The sequence below is a fragment of the Anguilla anguilla genome, chromosome 6 (genome assembly GCF_013347855.1).
Source record: "Anguilla anguilla isolate fAngAng1 chromosome 6, fAngAng1.pri, whole genome shotgun sequence".
NCBI lineage: Eukaryota > Metazoa > Chordata > Actinopteri > Anguilliformes > Anguillidae > Anguilla > Anguilla anguilla.
The window spans coordinates 13,865,284-13,886,839 of NC_049206.1; the positions used below are offsets into that span (position 1 = coordinate 13,865,284).

General features: G+C 42.5%; 1 protein-coding gene across 5 annotated transcripts in view; it reads left to right on the forward strand.

Moving 5' to 3' along the window:
• LOC118229691 (lipoma-preferred partner homolog) overlaps positions 1-21,556 on the forward strand; it is a 132,123-nt gene that overhangs the window by 26,579 nt on the left and 83,988 nt on the right. For 3 of the 5 annotated variants that reach the window (XM_035421904.1, XM_035421903.1, XM_035421907.1), the window contains one exon: positions 5,986-6,037. The exons of 1 other annotated variant lie outside the window; for it this stretch is intronic. The gene's annotated coding sequence lies outside the window, so the exon portion shown is untranslated. Of the gene's footprint in view, positions 1-5,561; positions 5,583-5,985; positions 6,038-21,556 lie in introns of those variants that run through there. One more of the 5 variants, XM_035421908.1, reaches the window with a different exon arrangement.

Here is a 21,556-nt window from a genome sequence, read left to right on the forward strand (position 1 = left end):
CTGGGAATGTAGGGACATCCGCACACATTAAGGGAAAAGCACAGTCTTCATCAGGACACTGACAGCATGACGAAGTGTTCCCAGATAACTACTGAAGTCATAAAGCACCTAGTTTTATGATCTTTTTTTATGGAGAGCTACATTTTGTTGGAGGATGAAAAAAAATTGAGACAATGCCCCAAACTAGATTGGTAATACATGCATGGAACTCACTGTCTCAGACAAAATTTATGCTTCTTGGGATTTTGTTGTGTGTGTTGTCGAAATTGTCGACAGAGCAAAGATTCATGGCCTCTATGTGGAGTCACACCAGACGAGATTCAGTGAGAGTTTGGGAATTTATGAAGCTTTGTTTTGCATAAGCTTGAAGGGTGGCATGAATCCTGAGTAGAGATGGTGAATCCTTTAGATCTTAGAATGACTTGACCAATTTATTAAACGGACTATTCAGGGCTGGAAGACTCCTTTCCATAATGGGTATTTTGGGGCATTTTTCTTTTCTGTATTTTGTGAACACATTGATTCCAACGTTATTTAGAATTTATACCTGATATAGCGTTGTTTTTTCTAGAGGTTGCAGGTTTTCAGGGGGCTATATAAGGTCTTCCTCCCTTCCCTTGTCATTGCTGTCTTTCAGAGCAAATTTAAGCAGGTGTCTTTTCCCACTCCGTACACAGTGTACAATGGTTGACAGAAGTTGTTTTTTAATTAAAAATTTTTTTTTTTTTTTACAAATTTATCATTGTTTATTATTTGATATGAGTGACCTCTGTGATTAACATGCTCACACAGCACTTGCCCGTGTCCTTGTCATTTGACAGACGAGAGGCGGTTGTTTATCAGTACTTGTGGTGAGGCAGGGTTGTGACTTGCTACTGGGATAAGGGACACAGTGTACAGAGGGGATGTGGAAACAGGAATAGACGGGGTCTGTTCCCTTGGCCTGTAGTTTCTGCCTGTTTCGCGTGAGATTGAAAGCACAGCGTTGCAGCCTAAATTCCTCGCATAGTGACCATTTCTTTGAGCTTGTGTGAGTAACTCTGGCTGCGCAGAGAGAGAGGAAAAAATGAAGAGGTCACGCTTCTGAAAGGAAGTTTTAAAGGCTTTAAGTTTAAAAGCGGCGGTGTTTGCGAAATGCGTGTTGCCTTTTGTCTAGTTTTTTTCCCGGGCAACTCAGTCAGTTGAATGGATATATAGCAGAAGGGGAGACTGACCACTTATTTGTATTTGTTTCCAGGAAATAAATTTGTAGCAGTGTTATTTTTGCCCTGAAGATGACTCTAATGTTTGTTATAAGTTTAGCATGCTCTGAAGTATGAAAACAGGCAAGGGGTCAACGTCAGTGGTGGTCAGAAGAAGCAGAGTTCAGCCCCCCTCTTCCCCCTAAAGGGGGGCTAGTGCTATGAAAAATTCAGAAGGAGCTCAGTTTCTCAAAACATATTTCCTCATCTGTAAGAAAGGGTTTTTGGAAGGTTTTTATAGGTGTTAGAAGCTCCCAGTGAAATAGATTGCATAGCCCGCTTCATTTTATATCATAGTGTGTGACTGGCCCCCTTTTTAATCCCACGCTGTCTTTACTCACTCCTGTTAAATACATAATGGCACCACAGTGGCAAGCGCATACAGTTAGCAGTGTTTAATTGTTTTCAGTTCTGCCTCGTTGTAAGTCCGCGGTGTGATTCAGAAGCCAATCGAGCCAAAAGGCAGTATCATAAAGGTGAATCAAATATTCTGCTTTCATATCATTTGAGTGCTGGCTTGTATATCATTAGCGTTTTGTAATAAATTTGTTCAATATTTTTTTTATAAGTTGATCCAACAAGTGCTCCAGCAGGAACCATCACTAGAGTAAATATTGTTCTGAAAACAGAATTCTAAGTTCCGAATGAATATATTAAAAACATCACTAGTAAAATTAGTAAACAATACTTGAAATTCAAGATATTAAACAACATGTACTGTCAGATTAATTGTGTATAAATGCATAATATAGAACAAAATAGTTTTGATTTGACAGAATAATAGCTACATTGGGGAAAGTTTGTCAAATGATGTAGAGAAAACAGTAACACTACAAGGTGTTCATTGAGTGCAGATGTCATTAAAGGACACGCACATGTAAAAGCAGAGGAGTACTTCACTGCTGTTGATGTTAAGCACAGTGTTTTTATGTTCATAATATTATTGGCATTGAGCAGACTTCTTATTCACAACAACATATACAATTCTTCATTTTTACACAGTGTCTATGTATGCAGCTGGATATAAGCTGAAGCAATTCAGCTTAAATACCTTGCTCAAGGGTACGATGGCCGTGTCCCACTTTGCAATTTGAACCTGTAACATTTTGGTTATAAGCCCAGTTCCTGAACTGTTGAACTGCACGACTGTCCCGCGCTTATCTAAATGTGCTGTTCTGCAGACCGATTCGATTTAAGCGTGAAGTGGTAAACAAAAGGCAGCCTCGCTACATACCTGACTCTGACCGCACGTCTCGGCCTTGTAAAGCGCGCTTGGTGTTTGGGAAAAGGATTGCAGAACTGCAGATATGCAGCTGAAACCACTGCTGGGACATGACAGCAGAGCATGTCATTGCAATATTTGTTTGTCTCACAGATGACCCTGCCTGACCTCGTTTTGGGTAGCACACCTACCTGGAACTTATGCTGTATACGTTCGCATGGATGGATGGATATGCATTGACACAGTTCAGGTTTAACAGCTTTTTGCTGAAGGCAAATTCAAAACTGTAGCCCGTCCGGTACCTGAAACGCTAGGCTAACCCGGCGGCCCTGCAGTTATGCGGGTTGTCTTCTTAGGTGCGAGCCTCATGCTTATCACAAATGAAACGGCAGTAATACATGATGGATAAGCCCTCTTAAACCAGGGGACAGCACTGCTGAAAGGGTCTTACTCCCGTTTAACCCCTTCCAGATGGCCCGTTAAAAAAAGAGAACAAACACGTTCAGATGGTAATGTCCCATTTTTATCATTTTCTCTCTCTAGCGAAAATGCTGTTTAACTGACCCAATGCTGGCCAAGCCATAAAGCAAGGCCTTAGGAAAGAAAAGAAAATGTCTCCATATAAATATGTTTTTACACCCCCCACAGTTTTATGCCAGTATTCATTCAGATTCTTTTTACTTTTGGTTTAAAGGAGAGCGGGACGTCCGTCCTCCTTACATATGTTATTTATTTATTTATTTATTTATTTTCAGAGGGGTAGAAAGCAAACAAGGGTAACAGGCAGAGAAGGGACCTCAGCTGAGAAAGTGGGCTGGGATCAGACCCCTGGGTGTTCGGGGGGGACTCTTATCGGCTCGAGGCTCGACCACACAGACCTCGTCTTGCTGATTAGTTAGATACACCGACTGAGACCTCTTTAAGGTCTTTTCCTCCCCTGTCGTCCCTAGCGCACTGAGAGAGAGAGGGAGAATGTTTGTGTGTGTGTGTGTGTGTGTGTGTGTACGCGCACATAAAACACAAAGGACTTGAATGAATCTCTTTTTCACCGCACAGCTTCCTTTCACAATGAGATGAATGAGATAATGTGTGAGGTAAGATAAGCAGCGCCTGAAATAAACTGGTAAATAGACTGACTTGCTTTTCCCAAGGCAGGGTGGTGCTCTGATCAGAAGTGCTTTCATGGAACTGTGAATGGCATTGCTAATGTTCATGGAAAAAAATATAGATGATGATAATGATGATTATTATTGCTTCACTTAATTACTATTATTACTTATGTTTATTATTCAAACACATTAATTGACTCCTCCTTCTGAACAGTCTAATGGCACTTCAGACTGGTGCGCTAGCAACTTATATGCGCTGGCAGACTATAAACTACTAGATCATTTTACAGAAATTAATCTAAATTACTATCACAGCTGTTACAATGGAGGTGTGTAAAAGCTGGAAGTTGATGTGTTAAACCTATCCTGAGCTGCAGATTTTGTCTTTGGCCAGAGGTACTGAAGATTGTTTCAGAGATTTTTTTTTATTAATGAGCTGTGTCATTCTATTGACTAGACCTCAAAGCCAGAAAAGGCCAAGAGCAATTTGATACACATTTTAAATAAGTGCCTTTTATATTTGAATTGCTAAGTGAAAAATACTTCGTTGAGGAACAATGTCATGCATAGCCTATGTTGAATTTTGGAGGCTCTCCATGAACGGTCCATTGAATGTGCTTCAATCAGTTTTTTTTTTGTTTTTGTTTTTTTTTGGAGTGGACAGTCTGTTCTCCTTTTCTGTTTTTTGCTTTATTCAGACTGATAGAAAACAGCACTGGTAACAGAGAGAGGACAGAGCACAGCACAGAAGGTGCCTTATTGGGGATTGACCCCCCCACCCGTGCATATATGGCTCCAGAGTGGGCCACCCTATGAATCCCTCCACACATCTCGCCACAACTTGGTAATTTTGTCACAACATGGAATTTAGTGGTGGCTTCACTGAAACTTTCCTCTGCAAGAGGTCATCCAGATATCAACGTCTGTGAATTACCAGGTACTGCAGAGGGCCGAATAGTTGTAGGTTGCAAAATGCCCCCGCATTCTAAATCAAAATAGATGGGGTGCTTTATAAATTTATTATGGATATAAATAGGGCTGAAATCACCATGAAAGCCACCTGCGTTTATATCACTGAAACGCCGAACCTGGTCCTTTTTAATCCTTGCTAGCTTCAGCCACCTGCATTTGTGTCCTCGAAAAGCTTGCAGCGCATACAGATGCTCGGGAAGCAACGTTTCCTCTATCATTTCTATGATCATAGTGTCTGTCACCAAACAAAATGGAAAGATTGACATGTAGCCTAATTATGCCTCAGGGCACTCTCAGCAGGAGGCTGAAATGGTTGTCAGGAGCAGAATGTGTCTTAAGCTCACTTCCTGGAAGGCTGTACGTGTGTCGGTGTTTTTACGTAATATTCTGCTCTTAATAACCTGCTCTATATTTAGCCCTGTTATTAACTCTAAGATTTGGTCTTTATTGGGAAACTGTTTTTGGAACAGTTAATGCACACCTGCTCCTGTTCTTTGTCCATTAGTTGTATTTCTCCAGTGCATGAATTGTATTGTAGCACACTGATAGTAACTTACTGGACGGCGTGAGCTGAGGGATTTGGGTGGAATGCAAACTAGCGATGGCGTGGCCCACCTGGGCCCCAGCAAAGGCAACGCTCCAGTCAGAGCCCGATTGATGTCAGTTACGTTCATGTCAGTCACAACAGCGTCCTCATTATGGGTCGCTGAAGATCTCTCTGTCTGCTATGTGGGGGGTATGCTGATGTCAGAATAATGAAGAACAGAAATCTTCCCCCATTGGGAATCCTGCAGGCCTGGCCAAAGGTTCCCTGGGTTTCCGCGGAGCTGCTTCTGTCCCGCAGTACCCCAGCCGTCCTTAAGCAGCCATCAGCAGGAGAGGCGGGGCATCGCTCCTGACGGACTTCTCCGAGGGCCGCTAGCTTCGGCGCTCACGCTCGCCGGCTGTTCTTTTTGATTGGCTGTGGGTGGCGCAGCGTCCGGTCGAGAGGCACGATTGATTCCGCATCAGGGAGAAACAGAATGGTTCAGAAAATAAGTAGGCTCTCTGGAAAAGCTTTTTTAGCGAATAGGCTAAGGATATACTGAATCGAATTCCATCGACAGCGATTACTGATGCTGTGCACATGAATAATGCCACATATTGAAATTAATTTGTTTGAAGAGCACAGCATTTGTTGCCATTGTTGTTATGACATTCATTGTTATTGTTTGTTATCAGCGTCTTTCTTCATTACCGTTTGCTCATTAGCATTAAAGAGAACATGATTGGTTCCTCAGATTGTTTTCACCTGTGTGGATGATTCACTGCACAGGAAGAAAACCTCAGACTCTAACCCAGACTGCATTCCTAGAGGAGCGGGGTGGGGTGGGGTTGGTGTGGGGTGGGGTGACTGGCTCAGCTGTAGTTCTCACTCGCCATCTGTGTCTTTGTCACTCAGGTGTCCAGTCAGGCGGTGACGTGCTGCCCCTCGTCAGTTGAAGCGTAATTCGGTGAGTCACCTTATTCCCACCCACACCCCCACCCCGCTCTCTCCATACAGTACATGCAGTCCCTTTACAGACGCAAGCTCACACAGACTGTACTGATGGATGCTTTTCAGCGCACATACAATGCGGTTTTGTGTCTACATTGGTCCAGTTCCCTTTGCTTTGCATGGGGTGGGATGGATGTGGAGCTGGCCTCTGTATTTGTTTGTTTGACATTACTGCAATTCCACATTCCATCAGCTAACAAACCAGGCAGAGGTCACGGGTTCAGGGTTCAGCAGCCTTGCAAGCCTGACCTGTTCTGTGATACCCAGAATCCTTTGCTGCCCACACTTTTAAATGCCTGCCTGAGTAACCACATCTGTCTGTCTTGTACTCAAAAAATACATAAATAATAACAATGGATTGCATTTATACAGTGCCATTCGAAGTGCTCTATAGTGTATGGGAGATGCTTGCCTCAACTGCTAACAATCTGTAACACGTCAGCCAGTTTGCGCATGAATGCGCACCACACATCAGCTGAGGTGGCGAGGGAGGGATCATTATACCAATTAAACTGGGGGGAGGGGGGATTAGATGGTGAGACAGAGCCAGGTTTGGGATTTGCCCTGAACACTAGAGAACCCTCTATTCTATGGATTACATAACCACTTTGGATTTCTTTTCATTATACAGATGAGGTTCCTTTTCACTTTCCAACTCAAAGAGGCCTGAATTGGGGTTGATGTGATTTCCTTGGATTCATAGCAGAGTGAAAAGCACTTTGTGGCTGTATTCTTAAAATTTTAGGAAACTAAATGTGAAGGGCCATTCTTATCACAAAGTCAGCGAGCAGAATGAGTTATGCAGGTTGTAAATGGACAGACCAGTTAATTAGTGCTCAGGTAGTGTAGTCTATCTGGGCAGGTTACTCAGTAGTGTCTGGCACCTCTGGTGTCAGGTGACAGACCTGTGTTCTAGTTCACTGCTCCTCCCAGGTTGCTTAAAGAGCATTTTGCTGTCAGGCTAGTCAGGAAGTAATGAGGCAGTGCAATATGGCTGCATTCAGGGACATTCTAGAATGTAATTTCTTTCCAGCAAACAAGTGCAAATGTTAGCCTTTAAGAGGTTACATACCAGTGGCTACTGGGTGGCTCATCCAGTCAAAGCACTGTTTTGGTTCATGGATGGACTCTACTGCCAGCCACCCTGCAGGACGATGCTTAGTTGGCTGTAGTTTCATGTTGTGATTGGGATATACTGATGAGTAGTCTGAAGTAATTTCCCCTTCAGATTGAACAGAAATCATCATTTCACAGCTATTCTTTTAAAAAATGGGGGGGTGAAGAAGGCGGGCATGCCCTTAGACTCTCCTAGACAGTTTCAGTTCTTGGGGTCCATACATTTCAACCCCCCCCTCCCCCCAATATTCAAACTACAGTTACATCTTTGCTTCCAGACATCCAAGATCCTTCTCTAATCACTCCTTAGAAACCTTCTGCTGGTTGATTGGGTGTCTGCAGTCTGCAAGCACACGTTAAGCTGCACATGAAGTTTCTTCCTCTAGCTCAACTATGCAAAGCTGGGCTTCTGAGTGAAAAGAAGCAGCTGGTGGCATTCCATGCTTTGGAGGAGAGTGTGTGCTTGGGAACATTCGTACCACAGTGTGACCACAACTGACATTTGACTAAATGATAACCATCAGGAGCTGTTACCAGTAAGATGTTAATGAAATGTGGCTGGAAATATTTTCTATATTTTTGGCTAAATTGTTAAGAACAGTTTTTGTGTTCTGTATCTGTTTGTGGAATGTTCTCACGGTAACACAACCAAATCTAACCAGAATGTGCCCAAACATCCTTGAAACGTGTTAGCAGGGCTGTTTGAATTTAGGAACTCCGTGACTGTGGTTTGCAGTGAGCTGAATTATTAACAAACTTGTCAATATAAATACACCTGAGGGTTTAAGTAAAAAAAATAAAAAAAGTAATGAAAGAGCACAAAGACCACATTTAAATGTTCAAACACATTTAATGTGGGACGTAAGAGTGCCAGGGACCTATTTGAATCAAATAGGTATTATTTCTCTGTATTATCCACATTTAACAAGCAATCTTTGGTCTACATTCCAACTGCTGCTTTATTCAGTCTGCATATTTTCATATAATTTTATGAAGTGCTCTATGGAAATGGACTATGTTTGCCAATGCACTTCAGAATAGCCTTCATGGTCATTATCTCTTTCAGCCGCACAACCAAGCATAAACAGAGAGACCCTCCTCATTCTTGCTGGAAAATCCACTGTAGGCACGATGTATGGGTTGCTAAATGCCGAAGCGTATTCGTATCTAAGTGGTTTGAATAGAGGCTGGCCGTGTGTTCAGATTCCTCTCCAGACCTCCCTCTGCCTGCTGGAATGACCTGGTGAACATGTTGAATCCTTATACAATCCCCTCTCATTCACCCACCTTTGTGTGTGTCCTGCCATTCTTTCTCTTGTGTCTGGGTGTTTGGTGAGTGTGTGTGTGTGTGAACTCATGTCCCCCCTACTCCAGCCTGCACTTTTCCCCCTCAGACTTCACTAACAAGGAGACGGCGATCCTTGAGACGCTGCTCGGCTTGAGTAAGGAGTGTTTTCAGGCAGGAGGTCTCCAAAATTATACCCAACTTGACCCTGTCCCAGGGATATGCCTTGCTCAAACCTGATGAACCCAAAAAAAACTTGTGTGCCCAAACTTGGTCTAGATGTGCAGAAGACCTGTCGGTGCCATTGACACTCATTGCCACAGCACTGCAGGCACTGCATAGGTGGATGCGGTAGGGCTGGCAGTTCTCCTGGGACTCCCTGCTCTTCCGCGACACGGTGACTCAGTTTGCGTAATCCGATGAGTCCGCAGGTGCTTGAGGTAATTCTACCTCTGTCTGGGTCGCCGCCAGCCTTGTGTTTCAGGCATCATGTGCGTGTAATGTGATTTGAGCTGTTTACTCATCCTCCAGTTGTTTACCCTCTATAAGATCAGTCATTTCAGCTCTTGCTAAATGCGCCTCATCATATAAATCTGGGAGATTAGAGACTGATTGTTTCCATGACCAGCAAATTAAGCAGAGTCCAAAGCCAAGAGTTTGCATCTTTATATTGCTTGTTCCCAGCCTGACGCTATCAACCGCTATGCTGTTGTACAGCCTGTCTCTGTTTGTGATGCATGGGCTGAGAACCGGGGGAGCATCTGCGTTGTTCTGTCGTCAGCTGCCATAGTTCCATGAAATTGGGCTAATCAGATCAACCTGTTTGCAGAGGTTGTGGGAACCTTCTAGAAATCTTGGCTTTATATTTTTTGATGACCCATTTGCCTTAACTTACAGAGCAGTGGTGGCCAGCTGTGAGGTCACTGCATTGCCCCTGTTAAAGACCCACTGCACTGGCCTGGCACGAATCTGAGTGAACATTCATTCCAAGAGATAGTCATAATAAATGACTAGACCAACGCAGGTCCTCTTAAACATTTTTATTCTTAAGAACATATAAAGAATGAAGATGAAGAATGACACATTTGAGAAGTTGCACAGAAATACATGTTGGATCATAGACCTTCACATCTTGCCATCACCTGTCTTCCTCCAAAATCTTGCTCCTCTCTTGTACTCTCAGAAATATTATTTTTCTGCAGAATAGAGTAAAGGTAAATTTGTCAAATGTTCAGTTTCCTCTCCTATATCATATCTTATGTAGCGGGTGGTTGTCGACATAAGATAAATAGAAATAATAACGGGATATTAATGCATAATTAATAACTGCCTGATTTTAGAAAAGAGTCAATGAACACACTGTTCCTATTAAGCATAAATATGATTTTTTTTTAAAGTGGCAGGTAGTTAACGATAATAAATTTGCACATTTTAATGTGAAATTATTAGAAATAATGGTTTTATTTGTGTACTTCTCACTTGTATTTGTGGTTGAAGAATTTAGTCTAAGAACAGTATATTGGCAAACTGCATATAGCCTAATACTGGTGTGCATTAGTATACTGTACCAATCCAGGCAAACATTTTAATGCACATAAAAGTTATTTTTTAACAAACTTCATAACCTAAGCAGTGAACTTCTACCTTAAAGAAGTATCAAGGAGGGGAAGAGGCTGTATGTGTAGCTAGTGAATACAGAAGGAAAAAGGCCTCTATTTAGCACAACCCTCGCGATCTTTGTCTTCACCTTTGCGCGATTAATTTAAGGATCATGAATTTTCCATGAGGCCGGAGGCTCGAAGTCACTCAAGGTAGGAGGGGAATATTATTAAAAACTCATCGGAGAAGCGCGTTGCGTGGCCCTCTTTTGTTGTTTAACATGCTGAAGCGTTGTTCCAACAAGGAACTGATTAATTTATGCCGCATTAATGGATGCTGTCTGTCACCACAGACTTGCTCACCCCGTTGATATCAGTTGAGTTTTCGGAATTGTTGTTTGAGTTTGTCCTGAGGTCATTCTTGGGCGTCCGTGACATAGGTGATCGCTTAGGACCCCAAATGTCTAGAGGCCCTTCTTTCTCATTCACACCTGTAAGCCTTCTGTCGTTCCTGGGTTGGCTACTCAAAATGCAGCCTCCTAAGAATATTTTTCCTTGGAGCTCCAGTAGTTTAGAGCCAACCCTGATTGTAGTCCCACACCGTAGAACATCTTTTAATGGTTTGCCTTATAACCCAGAATCCTTCATTGTCTCTGGCAAGCTGAGTGGGTCCTTACTAAACTGCACAGACAGTCATGGAGTTTCAGGAGCCTCTGCTATTAATGTAATTAAGTCTTAAATTGACTCTTAGTTATAACTGGATAGAAATTCACTTCAGTGGAGTGAGCCAGGATTGCACAATGACTGTATGAAGAATTGGTCTCAGTTATTGCTCAACTTATTACTTTAATAACCAGGGATTTAGAAACATAATAACCCTTTTTGGGAGAAGTAGACTGGAATCGTATCTTTCATGTAGGAAATGAATGTAGTAATTTTTCTATGTGAAGGGGGTGTTTGTACTGGAGTTTGAAAATAAGACATTGAAAATAAAGTAAAAGCAATTTTTTAAAACCTATTCTTTGTTTTTCTGTGCTAGTCTTGAGTATGAATTGAGAGTTCTGTTGTACATGTTAATAATTTAATTCGAAATTTCTGCTAATTACTGTAAATTGTCGATTCCTGGGGGTGTTGTCAATTCAGCATCTGTGTGTGGATGTTTGGTAATGCTGAGACGGGTTTTTGAGTCAGCAAAATATGTCACCCTTTTACGGGACAGCAGTAGATGTGTCACCATCTCTGAAGGAGGTAGGTCAGGGTTGAGGCTGTGATTAAGGGCCGGGGCGAAACTCGAACACAGTGGAGCACACAGCTCTGCCCTCTGGGATCAGGTGCAGTGATTAGACAGGGCTCAGATATATTGGGGCAGATTTATAAATGGGTGGATTACCTTTCTGTGAGCGGGGCGTTGTCTAAGCCACGGGGGAAAAGGGGGCAGGTGAACAGTACCGTCTGTTGGCCGGCTGCATTACAGCAAAGTGAGGAAGGCTTTCGGTGACCCATAACCTGCTTTTGGTGTCGCAGTAAGAGAGGTGTAGCACCGGGGGGGCAACTGACACAAGTCGGCTATTGGAAAGTTCCTTGTGCCATTAAACTAATGCTTGGTACTGGTTGGCTAACTTGTCAATCATAGTGAGTTGTAAGAAGTAACATACAGGGAGGTATTCCTTTAGACCTAAATGTTTTTTTTATGATATAGATCTAATGATAAGGATTTATGAGGGTACATGCAATCTGCTTGTGTGTTAATAAGTGAAATAGAATGACACAAGTTTCTATAAACACTAAGTACCGCAAATTTAGGTTATAGGCTCTTTATAAGTGACCAATAAGTAATGTCCATTTCAGCCAGCATTATCTTGTTTGAAGGGAATCTTTTGGTTCATTCTTTCAGTTAACATGTGTCAGGGTTTCTCTTGTGTATTGAATGCATTTCATGTGCGGGTTATGCTGAGGATTACATCACAATTATGTCAAAGTGCCGATTTTGAAAAGACAGTGTGCTGGACACAAGATGCTGGAACGTCGACTGGAATTTGTTGTTATGTTGGGCTTCCTGTCACAAGGCCAGTTCCAAATTAGGACAACGGAGACACAAAGGGGAGCCTCTTCTCCCACTCCCATCTGAGACACCGCGAGCAGCTTGTTATTCTGGACATTTGATCCATAGCTGAATTTGGAGCCGTTTCTCTCCTCCTGGTGTGGTAATAAGAGTCCATTGTGGGGCTGGGGAATGCATGTACCGTAGATTGCATGCACTTTCCAGAACTCATCAAGAGCAGTGGGAACAGGAAAAAGAACAAACAGTGCAGATTTGGAACAGGCACTGTGACAGGACAGGAAACTACACAGGGCCTTGACTCCTAGTTGATGGTTTTAGATATGTTAGCTTTGTAGTGACATTTAATTTTGTTTACACTGCTAATAGTTTTTGTAGGGTGGCTTTATACTTACTCATTATAAATGGGCCTTGTGTGCCCTCTTCTGTGTGTTCTCCACTTTTGTAAATTTACTTGGCTGATTCAGTTAAACCCCTGAAATGTTTAGATATGTGTTCTCTTCTATGTGTGTGTTTGTGTGTGCACATTCATGTGTGTGAGTGTGTAATCTGTGACTGCTTTTATCTGTTGCCCACGACCACATTGTGGAACAGTTTTATTTTGAGAAAGCGGTCTCGTCGGGGATAGACCTGGGCATCCAGGTGATTATGGAGATCTTACTGAGGGGTGGCCGATGGGTGAGACAGGGGAAGGTATGCAACAGATGACCCAGACTGCCAGGGTGGCAAAATCCCATAAGCCCACCCTTATCACGGCTTTAGTACATCCCTCCTGGCACAAATCCTCTTACTGCAGTCTGGAGTAATGCACCATTAATGTACCAGTCTCCAGTTGCCCTGTGAATGGAAAAAAGAAGCATCGTGCAAAGCCTTCTCCTGTTTGTTTCCCTTTAGCTTGCCCTTTTCACATTGTGTATTTAAACAGCTGGATGTTTTAGTGGAGCAGTTCAGTTTCAGTGTTTTACTCAAGGTCACAACAGGACTCACCCCCCCCCCCCCCCCCCCCCCCCCCAAAATAAAAATTTAAACCGACTGGCCACAAGCTCAGTTCTCTTCCCACTATACTGAGACCTCACTCATATTTACTACTGATTACACATGGATTTGTGTTTTTTTTTTCAGATTGATTATACTCTACCTTAATCGTAGTGATCCTACTGAATACTGGATAGCCAGTCCAGGGCATTTCAAATTTATTTTCATGTAATGGAGAACTTTATAAGTCTTAATTGGAATTATTGGCTGGACTTCCGTACATTCAAAAGTCATTCACAAGAGCCCCAGTGATTACACTGTGTTTGAATGTGATTCATGGACAGTGCTTGTTTTGTGATCCTTGATTGGAACGCAAGGAATGAAACAGAATCATTTTCAGTAAAGTGCATTTTGTTATGATATTGAAAATCGCTGTATGAAAGCAAGGGAGTTATATTTTTTTTTATCTGCCACACAAAAGTAAAGATTTTGCATGGCAAATGAAAAGCTCGATTTTTTTTAATTATAGAAAAGTCCTGTCGTGATTTCAAAATAAGTGCTTTGGTGCAAGGTTTAGGTAATGTTGGATTCTTACACACTGAATGAGTGTTCCACGAGCTATGGACCTGAATTTGTTTCAGATCGTTAGCACAATTTTAGCACGATTTACTGAATGATTTACCAATATAAAATATATTAATGTGAGACCATTAAAATGCATCTCTGACACTCCACTTATACAGTTTCCTGCTTCCACGTTATTCAAGAATACGTTTTCCTTTTTTGGAAAAGTGATTTAGAGAACAAATGAACTGAATTGTTTCTTGGCAAAGTCGCTACTGTTCTGAGATGGTTTTGAACTACTTCAAAGGAGACAGAATCTCTCCAGTGAAGAATTCCAGCTGCTGTGTGTTCAGTTTAGATACAGTTGGTCAAAAAATGAAGCATAGAAACATGACAGTATATGAAGATTATTGGTAAATATTTTTAGCTCGTAATGAAGCTCAGCGTGCACACCACTCTTTATTCAAAAAACTGGTTTGAAATCAGGAACCAACCGATCCACATTATAGCATATGGATTTACCACTGATGTCGTACTGTATGTTAAAGCTCTGTCAGAATTCGTTCAAAAAGGAAAAATGAGTTGAAATGCGATAGGTCGAGTGTCATATAAATGCTCAGGTTTTTTTTTCCTGCTTGACATTTCCTGCTGAAGCATTTCTGTAAAGTCATTTGCAACTGTTCCTTTTGTAATTGGTACACACCAAGCGGCCTGTCCTAGATCATTTCACCACTGACTGCCAGTACTACAAACACTTCAGAACATTCTAGGCCTGATCTCCTCTTCTAATGTCACAGTTCAGGTTGTCAGCTTTAAGAAATACTTCCCTCCGCTGGCTCGCGTGCTTCCTCTTGACCCCATCGCAATGTAAGATTTGTTTTCACACTCCTGTTTAGAATAGATTTGGTGCAAAATGTGTTTTGTGTCAAGCTCTTTGCGGTAGGTAGACTTTGAATAGCCTAGAAGCTGGCAAATGTGGCCATCTCTCTGAAAAAGAGCATCTCATAAATGCGTAAATGTACTGAGAAGCAATTCAAAACATTAGGCTAAAAAAACAACAAAAAAAACTTGTTTTCCCATATTTTTTTACTGAGGATTCTGTGGAAGTTATTTCATGGTTAAATCTTACTGCCAACGGCATTTTCTTCTCTAGAGTTTTGCCAAAAAGGCACTCTGTGTTGCTGTAGGAGAAACTTTACATCCAAGAACAGGGTGCATGCTGGGTTTGATCGAGACTGTTCCTGGGGGCTATTTTTGATTTCCCTGGCATGTGTTTTAAACTCCCGATCGGATAGGCATCTTAAATGCCAATTCTAAGGTAACTGCTGATCGTTTATCAGGGGATCGCTCCAAGTAACCCTTGACCTTCTGTGAAAGCTTAGGAGTGAACCTGGACTGGGGCACCAAAGGCAGAGGCCAGAGCCTTCTCTTGTTCACTGCGTCTTGCATGCTCACCTTACAGCTGCTTCAGAGATAACATCTTGTCAAGAACACACTGCATTTCTCGCATTTCCAAAGTGCTCCAAGTCAACTCTCAACACTTTCCAACCACAGAAAGAGAGGGGTGTCCTATATCATTATTAATAGCTGAACTCATGTTCTCTGGCTGAAAGAACGAAATGCAAGACAAGCTTAAAGAGTTGGACAAGCGGATTGTGTTCATTTTTATTTGTGTGAAAGACGAAGCAGGGTGTCAAAGTTTGGGGAATGTTCATTTAATTTTTTAAAGCAGAGCTTCTTGTGATTCTTATCTCCTGGGGATTGTGATGAATAGTATGCAGGGAGGCACGTATCAGTTTTAAAGTGTGGTAAATGAGAATTAGGTGCCAATTATCTGCAAGTCAGGCCAATTAATTATGCAAATCGTGTATTACTCCTTTGGGTTAGCCTTTCTTCCTTTAAATCGTATCCCAAAGCCCACTCTTTGGCCTATCCCGAGAGTCTCTTGTAGCATTAATTGTGTTGAATCTGTGAAAGTGAAAATGGAGTGTTTTCAGTTAGCCACAGGCACGTTGTTGAAATAACTACCCGGTAGTAGGCGTTAATTGCCACAACAGTGCAGCAGGTCATTAAATTGAGGGTTTTGACAATGACTCAGAATTGATGTATGTGCTGCTTCACCTGAAGATGCAGTTGTGGTTTTTCAAGGTCAAACAATGTAGTGAATCTGGCAATTTAGAGAGTGTTAAATTGAGTGCTATGTTCTGTGTTTTTCTTGTTTGTGGTCATAAACAAGCCAGAACTGTTTAAATTGGGGAACGTTCTGTGCTCTTGCCCATGCCATGGCCTCGTCTTGCTTTTATCACCATAGAGAGGTAAACCCAGACCGCTTAACAGAAAATCAGGGAAAAAAAACACAGAGACTACACCGACGGTTTCTGCAATGGTGGTAGTTTCAGTTCACCAACACCACATGCCCATGGCAGTTGAGCAAATAGAATGTGCAATAGCATGATTTCAACCAGTAGTTTGAAACAAAATCAAATTGTGGAAGCTGTTGATCGGGACCTCACAAGGCACCGTTGCTCCACAATTTATTCACTGGAGTGAGCAATGTAGCCATAGCTAGTTGGGGCGGACTACTTATGTGGGAGAAAAACTCCCTGGAAAACAGTGCTAGGTAATACAGCCAGCAGGATGGGCACAGACAGCTTGTGAATGAGCATATCCATCAGTTATATGTCCGTCACTGAATGAATAATCCATATTCATGTGATAAGCACACAGAAAATTTAAGGTGAAATTGAGATCAGCCATCCGTAGCATTGTTCCTCAATTATTGTTCTCATCCCTGCTGGTGCAGAAAGATGGGTCCCAGCCTAAATTATGCAGACGTACGGTGGATTACCCCCTGTTGTTTGTGAATAGGAACACAATGTGTCTCCACAGTAAAGTGTCAGTAAACGGGAATCTATTGGATCATTTCCCTAACAACTTTTAGTCACACTGTTGGGTGGTGTGGCTCGCACCCATAACAAATCGAGGACTGGGAACACCTGAAATTGTGACAGAACCGATGTGCTGGATATCCAAATGGATATTTTATGTTTTGAGCAATGTTTTCACTTTAAAAATATTTAGCAGTTCCTTGGAATGGTATGATGCATCTCTCTTGCCACTGGTTGTTCATCTTTAATGCCATCTGGTCTCTTTGAACTGCTCTCTCAGAACATTTTATATCCTTTCCTTTGCCAAACCACTATTTTTAACTTCAGACTTGGAATAGCCCCTGCACATCGAATCACAGTCAATTTGTAGACAATCTGTTTGTTTGGTGTTGTTTTTTTAACACGTTGAGGATTTTAATCCTATTTAATTTAATAGTTATTAAACTAAAGTTATATCGTGTTTTTGTCTGTTACAATGAAATGGTATTTAAAAGCATGCTTTTATCAAAGTGCAGTGAGCTCCTTGTTTGGTGAGAAGATATTACTGGTTGTTTAGTGAGAACTTGGAGCCCCATCGTCTTTGTAGTGCTAATAGCTTATGTGAGCTTTTTCCATAGTTATGCTGTAGCCTTGGATACAGGAGAGTGCTGGAGGAAAATAGCATCTGTCTTCTTGTTGTTACCTGATTATCCATTGCAGTTTACTGCCCACTCAGAGGGCCTAATTAGTGCTTTATGATGTTGTTTACCAGAGGAACTGGCGGATTAGTTTCTGGTCACTTTCAATTGATTCTCACATGGTCACCGAATCCAACATATGTATAAGCCACTTGTTTTAATTAAGGGCTTTGGCATTATAAATTGCATTAAACTATTAATATTGCACAGGTCTGTGCTGCTCATGTCATAATGTACTGTATGCCATAGAATGTGAAACTAAATAAATATGAAGCTAAAAAGAAAACTTTTGTGTTTGACAAGGTCTAATATCTCACCAGCACTAAATGAGCCTTTTTTGAACAAGCCTGTAGAAACAGAAAGACCTGACTTCAAACCTACTGTGCTGTGGTTTGTCCTTAACTTCCTGTCATTGCAGTCACAAGAGTCTTTAAATGCAGGCTATTCAGTTTTGACAGTATTCTGTTCTTCTGTTCATGGTCAAGGGCAATCCTCTGCAGCATGATGCAGTCAATGTTTAAGACACCCAGAAATTCACCAACATTGCGCATGTCTTGTAAGACAAGTCCTCAGCCATTAAAATTTATATTTCTGGGATTCGGGGGAATTCAGATGTGTGCGACTGTGGGAGGTTCTGGTGTCTCCATAGTGATTGGGTTGGGTTGTTGAAGTCTCAGGCTTGTTCAAAAGACATCTCTGACTCGATTCAAATTCTAACACAAAGCACTGTTTTGCTGATGTTGGAAAGGCCTATAGCAACTATGGAACTTTGAAGAGTACCTGGTCTTTCTCTGATTAAACCACATTCCCCTCACCATGGCTTCTGTCTGTCATTAGAATGAGTCTGTGTCAACTGTAAGCCATATTTGTTACTCCATAATAGTGGTCAAAAAACCCTGAATGTTTTCATATGTGTTGACCACTGCTGTGTTATATTTAACAATCTATAAAGCAAACAGTGCGATGCATCCAAATGTAGCGTAATGTTATATAATGATAGAGACGCAAACATGCTGTGCCCTGCAACTGGGGCGCCAGTCCAAAAAGACCATGGCGCCAATATTCAAAGGCGCTCACTGTAGCTCTTCTCAGGAAATAATATTGTGGCCAGGGTAAATGTTTATTTGGACATACCAAGCAATTTGAAAGTCAGCCCCGTCTTCTTGGTATGTCGAGACTTTCCTGAGATGTCCTTTTAAGATGCAGATTCACCTTTCTTCATTTCCCAAGCAGTTCACAGTCACTAATATAGTAGTTGAAATAGTAGTGGTGTAATTGGTTATAGTGACAGTTTTCTTTCATGAATAATTAGGGGGTGTTGGGCCCCCTCTGAATACATTTACCATGTTCACTCATAATATTAATCTTTTCACTGTCCTCAGCATGTCACTCTCAGGATACTGGTTTGAAAAAAAAAAAAACCTTTAGAAATGTGAAGGGTTACTTGTGTTTTTCTTTTATGAGCACCCATAACCCATGACTTACATTTTGGTGTGTTTTTTTTCTTCTTTCATCCCCATGCATGTTTACTGTGGCAATAAGCGTCTTACTGAAGGATAAAAGAATAATGTCGCACTTGGGATCGAAACCTCCGACCTTTCATTTTGTACTAATTTACATTATGGTGTTTCTGTGGTTTTAGGCTGTTTCTGTATGTTTCTTAGGGCTTGTGATGAATGTAGTCTTTAGTATTTGTGCTGTGGTTCTTGGTGAGTGTAGTAAACTTGCACCAGAACTTCAGTGATGTCGCATCTTCACTCGCTGGTCTGGAAATGTTGTTAGCCAGATAAGAGCATCTGCTAAATGAATGTAAGGCAGTGTAATTCACCATCCGGTCACGTTTCCTGTTTGTGGTCAGTGTGACACGCTGAACCTGAAGCTGTTCCCAGAAACTGGAACACCATGGATTTGAAATAAATAATGTGCTTTTTCTTTTCTTTATTACCACCCACTTGCCCCCTCCCCATGACACTACACTTCCACTTCCAGTGGTGAACATCTATTGTTGGGAAGAGCCCAAAGTCAGAGATTTATTTAGAAAGAGGTGACACAGAGCCCGGTTTAATCGTCCAGTGCTTTGGAATGTATTTACTCTGCATTTCCTGATCCAGTATGCCCACTGGAGCTGTAAACATCACCGTGTCTCCAGCACGGAGTGAGAGAGTCTCTTGCTTGGGCAGACTTTTCAGATATCTATCACAAGCTGCCAAAAACATTGGAGGGGTGGGGGGTTGGGGGTGGGGGTGGGAGTAGGGATGAGAGTGAAGAGGCTGGAGATGTTGGGCCTGTGGTGATAATAATAATATCTTCACTTATAACGGGCCCTTCATGCAATATCTGTAGCCCCGAGTGCCTAAAATAAAACAAATAAAAACAGTTGTGTGCCACACGGCTGGGAACATGTGGAGTTTAAAGACGTTTTCCCCCATAATCCGTAATACTTTCTGGCACCTTTCTTTAGCTGGTAGATGTTCAGAATCAAAGCCTTCACCTCAGGGTAATGTGGATCATGAGATTCAGACCTGCCAGACTGGGGAGATGGAGGGGTTTCTTCTCAGAGCTTCTGGAGGGTTAAGACGGCATTTACGTGGCCTTCCTGACCGGGCATGTCAGAGGGAAAGCTCTGAATTGGAGAACCCGCAGGGGTGCACCCCTGTTGCGTTTCAGCTTTAAAGAGAGCAAAAACATAGAAACCATGAAAAATGTGTGAGCGAGGCATCCAACAACAATGCCTTCCCGAGGCATGCACAAGCCGAACGGGCCAAACCCTTGCTATGTTTTCCGTAAAAAACGTAATCAGTTTTAAGCTGCGATGAGATGCAGGCCACATACAAAACAGTGATTTACGCGCGGCCTACGCGATGCAGTACCCCAGTGAGAATGTTTTCGAGCGGTCTGAGGCGGCCACTCGGGGGGATTTTTGGAGGGTAGCTGCGGTCCTCCAGTGACACGCCGCTTGTTTAGGGAACATCGTGTCCTTCCTCAGACGAAGCGAGAAGATCTGATTGTGCCTGGCCGCTCATTCTCTTTGGTCAGTGACCGTGTCGACGCCGCGGTCTCTCGCCGGGACCGCTGGGGCCTGGAAGGACCGCGCGCGCGCGCGAGGCCCTCCGCTCTCGCCTGGTGCCGTCTCTCACGGAGGGAACGCGATCTCTCACGGAGGGAAGTACGGTTCCCGTGTTTCTTCTCCTTCGGACATGAATTCGCCACGGACTTAGCCTGGGGGCTGGAACAGTGTGTGAGCGCGTTTGTTCTGCAAGACCTTTGCTTCTGGAGGAGCTGATCTCTGTTAAGCTCAAGGCAGTGTCTTATATGCGCCCCGTGATGGCTGCAGCTTTCGTGTGCTGTCAGTCACCAGTTGGGAAGAAGCCAATCGCGTGCCTTTTGAACGGTCCGTACGTACATTACTGTGCTTTTCACTGATAGCGGGGTAGCTCTGTCCACACCATGTGAATGGAAGTGGTGTACAAAGTGATACGATGAATTTGTAAACTTAATGAATAAAAGGCACATACTGTAGCTCATCACAGTTATCCGTGTTTATTAAGCAGGAAGGTTAAAGAACAGCCAAATCCCTTGAAATTGATCTTTCTTCCCACACAGAACACCATGCCTTGTTGGATTTTATCATATCGTGGCTGTCAGTTCAAATTAAAGTAGTGCGCATGGCCAGGCTACAGAATAATTATTTACTCAGAATTGAGACACACCGCTATTCACATGACTTTTATTTAATTCTCGTTATGCTAATATTTGTCCTTGGGATATGAATTCAGATCTGTCAATCTCCATCCCAGCCCTGGGAATTTAGACTAAACCAAACAGACCAAAAGGCATCGGTTATCCAAACACATCTGCGTTTATGACTCGTCTGTGGAGCTGCGTTCTGTCGGTGATAAGTGTTGTCAGGCGTGTGTCTGCAGAGCTGGGGCTTTAAGGTCAAATACAGGTGCGTGTGCATGCGTGCGTGAACGCATGTGTGTGCATGCGTGCGTGAGTCTTTTGCACGCACTCGTTTGTCTATGTACTGCATGTGTGTAGGCACGCACATTATTGGTGTGTGTGTCAGTGTGTATCTGTGTGTATGTGCATATGACAGGTTGAATTTTAGCCGAAGACGGACGGACAGAGGTACAGGCATTTGAGTAGCCAGAATGCAGTGCAGAATATAAAGACCAGTCACAGGGGATTGGGGTACACAAGTTCAGCTGCTTTTTTTTTTTTCAACGAAGCATTTTACCAAATGAGAACAAAAGCCATGGAATGAGGTCCTCAAAGCCAGTAAAAAATAATGTCCAGGGCTTTAAAGCCAA